Consider the following 5,498-nt stretch of genomic DNA (forward strand, 5'->3'; position numbering starts at 1 on the left):
TCTGCCAATTAGGTTTAGATAACCTGACATTTATTCAGTCATTGCTCCAGAAAACGTTAATGTTACAAACCCTGATGTCCCATGTGGAGTAAATAAAAACATAATTATGTTATTTTTTTCCTCCTTTGCATGAAGAATTGATTTTCTGTCATCATTAAAGATCAAGCTTAACGGTAACACCCCCCTGAAACGACTGGAGATAAACAAATCAATGCCAGGCAGTCGACTTTGGAGTATTTTCAGCCGTCTCAACAGGCTCGGTTTGGTTGACTAAGAGACCCAGAGCCATGTTTCTATTGTTATTCAGTCTTTTCCACTGCGCATCTCCCTGTGCGAAGAGTTTTTCCTTGGATTTACTGTCTGTAGGTGGTGCTGTTTATCATTTCCTGACACAAACTCAAACAGTAGAGTAAATAAAACACTGTGCTGCTTTTAAAGGCACCATTTCTGCAGAAGATTTACAGCCTGGATCCTAAATATTGTTGATGACAGTTGCTCCAGTACTCAAAGTGATTTTATTTTGTCTTTGTTAATAAACGTAGCTATTAACAGCACAGTTCATATCAGACATAGTTTCAGTGTTTTCAACCGTTTCACCGTCTTGAAAATGGGCTCTAAATGTCGCGTGCATGACAATATTGCAGCATTACACCGCATTCAATTTTACCCCAAATCCAATCCCGTGACTCAATATATATCAATAAACTTGTGTGCGGTGAAAAGATGCTACATGGCAAACCACGTTGCATACAAATGCGTCTGCGAGATCATTAATAGCTCTGCAGATGCGAGGATGAAAATGGAACACAGATGGCTTTTCGCACAGTTCATTACTTAGACTGCCTTCCGAGAAATGTGGAAATACAGTGCGCACGCATTGATGAGTCTTGCAGCGCACGGGCAAAAACAACTCCGCGCCGTGGCTGTGAACACCACAGACGGATCGCTGTGAGGCAGCGAGGCAGCCCTGGAGCCCGCAGTGTAACACCAGCGGAGGAGCTTTTTTCTCATTGTTGCACATCCACAGAAGAATTTACGCGGTTAAATAATGAATCATCTGCACTGTGAAGTCAGTTGATTCGCCAATAGATGTCCTGTTGATTCTTGCATTTTAGGTGGAACATTGATCGATGGCAGCGGGCTCCCGAAACACATCTTCCGGGGGTGCAAATCAAAAATGCATTACTAATTCAATATCAGTATTTTAGTTACGACATTGAATAATAGAAGCATCAGATTCTTGAGGACTGTGTGACGCAGGTACTGAACGAAGTCTAAAATGTGAAATGAAAGGAAATAAAAGTGTTTCAAAAGTTTAAAAATCGGATGACTATCAATCTGGAAACTCTACTACTTACTCAGAGGTGGAAAGTTCCAGGTATGTGCTCGCGGTCACATTTCTCCTCAGACTGAGAAGCTGTCATTCATAAGACATTAAAAAAGAAAACTGTTCACTCTTCACACATATATATTATGTTCCCAGAACCCTCCTTTCTATCAAAATGTAACCCACAGGAATTACAGCTTTGGAGCTCTAGCCATAAATTGATGGAAAGAGCGCTGGAAGGAAATTCTAAATCTTTACTTTCCCTTTTTAAAGATCCTTTGTAAAGTGGACGGATACTACGTCTTGCAATATACTGTACGTCACCTACACACCAGCATCTCACCCTGCAGCACGGAGGATTATCAGCTGCCCTCCAACCATTACTCCGTTATACTGCAGACGTCCGCTCTCAAAGGGCAAAAAAAAACATTGTGAAGAACTGTCCTCGCCCCGGAAACCACCTGTTCTTTTGAAAGGCACAGACGTGATGGGCAGTTTTCTGGACGATACGTGACGAAACAAAAAGCACTTTTGTAGAGTTTGACTTGTCCTGCAAATCTGTTTAAAAAAAAAATGTGATGACTCATCCTACACTAGGGGGCATATTCTATTTTTTTTCTCACATTTCTTTTTACAATAAATGAATAGATGGAGTGGAGTTTGCATGTTCTTCCTGTGTCTGCATGGGTTACAGCTTCCTCACTTAAAGTTGAAAAAAGAAGAGTCATGTCCAAGGAATCAAATCAGTTAAATTATATTTCATATTCGTTACATGCTGTATCATTTTTAGCTACTCTTGGGAGCTGCTGGGAGTTCTCTATTTCCGTGTGTCTGTCAAGCTCAGGCTGGTACAGGTGTATCATTTGTGTGAAATTAGGCTTCTCCTCAGGAAGCATCTTGAGCTCATCGAATTCTAAGACCCAAAAAGGGTTTTTAGAGCCTTCTCTAACTCTGCCGTTTCCCTGCGGCCCACACCATCAGCTTTATTTCCTGAGGGTCCACAGCCGAATGGTGAACCTTTGATATGTGCCGTCCTTAAGCTGAAGTCAGAAACGTTCCTCTAACTTCTAGCTGTAAAAAAAAAACTCCTCTGACTTTCTGCTAAACATACCCACATATCTTACATACTCAGTAAGATCGAAAATTATTTTACATTAACAATGACTGCAGACTACTTTCCGCTCTTACAGCTGTATCTTTTTTTTTTTTTTTTTTACCAAATAATCTCAAATAACCCACTGCCTGCCGAGCTCCAAAATGTCAAAAACCAATAGCTAGTGTCACAGCTGGATTGACAGATAATTCCCTCGGGAGTTAGAGGAGGAGACCAAAAGAGAGTTAGAAAATTAATCCAAATATTGCTTTTACATTTGGCACATTCAGCTAAAATATACCCCACTTGTCTCTCTCTTGCTGTCGATGGCAAGCATTGACTTGTCTTCCTCTCACCTGTGCCACCCCCCCATTTTGCCTGTGATGTTTACCGCTGTGTGCCTTTTCGCTCGCCTCCATTTTGGCCTTCTCTGTGCACAGTCGCATTCCTGAAATCCATTTCTTCACAACACCTCTGGGCTACTCGCCTCCCCAGGGTGAGGTGAGCCCTGCTGTCATCATCTTCTCTCTGCTTGCAAAAAAAAGAAAGAAAAAAAAACACGTCCCTCTCTTATCTGCAGGCTCTGAAGACGCCTAAACAGCAGGCGGAGGGATGGGATTTTAAATCTCACTCATCGAGGCATTCATCCAGCACAGATTTACCACTCGGTGAACGCGTGCCTGACTTGTTCTGGAACGTCTGTGAAACAGCGAAGTGACATATGAACAGAAATCATTCCACTTATGAGCTTTAAGACAGAAGACTCATATTTGGAACATTTATTATGGCAATACCTAGGCTTCAGGGCAGCCAAGCGATGCTTTTCCAGGAAATGCCTCTCTGTCAAATGCTGCCTGTAGTGCTGTGCAATTTTCCCTCTGTTTTAATATTTATTTATTTATTTTTATTTTTTATTTTAGCCCGCTATAACTCCTCTTGGTCATCCAAACAATGCTGCTGCTGCTTTTTATAACACCAGAAGAAACTCGTCCAGTGCATCACGAGGATGCTTTTCCACAGCAAAGATGTACCCTGCAGCAAAAATAAAAGTTTTCCCAATACAGATTGGTGCTGCCAATAGATTTGTTAATAGAAAACACAATAGATGGTTGTTCCGAGAACAAAATGAGGCACTGTGTGGCGGTGGTTAGCACTGAGAGAGCACAGAGAAAGCTCTGGGCCCTTTCTCCGTGGAGTTTGCATGTTCTCTAAATTGTCTGTAGGTGTGAAGTCGTCTGTCCAATGACAGCTGGGATAGGCTCCAACTTCTGGAATAATTAAAGGTAAATTTGAGGAAGACTGCGTGTTGCAGACTGGTCAGGGCTTCATCCTACAGCAAGATAATTACCCAAAACTTTAGTCCAAGCTAAACCAGAGCTACCTCAGGATGAAAACAAGATGGAAATCTGGAAAACATGGAGTGGACTTTAATCCCATGGAGCTGGTTTGTGATGAACTGGATGGAAGAGTGAAAGCTAAGCACCTTTTAGGTGCCACACATTTCTGGGAACTTCTGGGAACAAAACTGGGAAGAACCATATTTGATTTCCATTTTAGAAAGAAAGAATGTCACAAGTGTGTTCATGTGTTAAATCAAAGATAGAAAGATGGTTACTTTGATGAGTCAAAAACAAAAATCTCATATATATATATATAAATATAGTGAGCATAGAGTTAGTTCTGGCAGGTCAACTTGTCAAGCCTAATTAATGGTTAACAGCAAGCAGCTGCTTCACGTCCTCACAGCCTCCTATTGGACAATTGCCTTCAGCACACCCTATTTAAATGTGCACTTCCTCTGCTAGTCTTTCAGTAACCCACCTCCTCCTCAGTGCCTCCTTTGTCTATCCAGTACCATTATATTGTATTGTTACCTTTTGATTCTATGTGTTTGCTTTAGCTAGCTGTATGTGTATGTATCCATGTTTATCTAGTTTCTCCTGCTGTTCTCTTCTTTCCGTTCTCACTTCTACCCGGCTCTCAAGGTTTCTTCCTGTTTTTCCTTGCCACCGTTGCCCTCCGGCTTGCTCTAGAGGTTTCAGGCCACTTTTTGTAAAGCATCTCGTAACAATTTGTATTATAGGAGCTAGATAAAAATAACTGAATCGCTGCTCTCTGGTTCTGTTTGGTTGTTCTTCGCTGCTGCGGAACCTGCTGTAGCCTCTCATTACAACTCGTGGAGGGCAGGAAGGTGCGCTCTTCCTGCCTCTAACGTAACGTAAGGTTGTGTCCCCGAACACAACCTTACTGCCAAAGACAACTTGTGCAAATAAAGTTTATTTTTGACAAAGTGATCCTGACTGAAATATAGTATCTGTTTGTCATCTAGTTCATTCTTGTTCTTGTGCTCTGTTGCCTGTTTTCCTGCCACCTGACCTCCTGCATTTACTTCATTAGTTCCTTCACTATATATACACTCAGTTGTTTTTGTTTTCCCCTCTGCTTGTTGTCTTATATATCCACTGGAGTGGCCAGTGTCTTTTGCTTTTGGTTGTCTAGACCAAAATCTTTGTCAAGTACAAGTTTAAAGCAAATCGTAAACAAGCATTGAAAAGGTTCACATCCAACACGATTCTTAATATGACAATAGCCATAATATAATTTGGATATCTGGAGTAAGACTTTAACAAATGTGGAGTTTTCTGCTAAAGGTATATAGGAGATGTTGATATCAGCTTGGTTCAAGGGGCATTCTTTGGTACAAGTGAGTTCAGAATATGCATTTTAACATTGTAACCCAGTTTGCAACACAAAGTATTTCCTCGGCTCTGGCTACTGAAAGCACACCAGCTAGCTGACAGTTCTGCAAGGCCAGAAGAGGTGCATGCTCAAAATAAACATTTCTGTTCAAAAGAAGAAACACAATGGAAAGTTGACCTTGGGGGGAAAAAAAATCCTGCTGGGAATTTTAAACACATGCTCAGAGGGACTATTTTTCAGAACAACAAACACTAGAATTTTGTACATGTAATCAGCGTTGTTGTAGTTTAGCCAGATAAGCCGCGGAAAGTAAAATTGAATAAGAGCGCAACCACAGTGATCCAATCATCCTTCCTTGTGGGGCGCCATTGTGGTCCA

Source organism: Mugil cephalus, chromosome 18, assembly GCF_022458985.1.
Source record: "Mugil cephalus isolate CIBA_MC_2020 chromosome 18, CIBA_Mcephalus_1.1, whole genome shotgun sequence".
Lineage (NCBI taxonomy): Eukaryota > Metazoa > Chordata > Actinopteri > Mugiliformes > Mugilidae > Mugil > Mugil cephalus.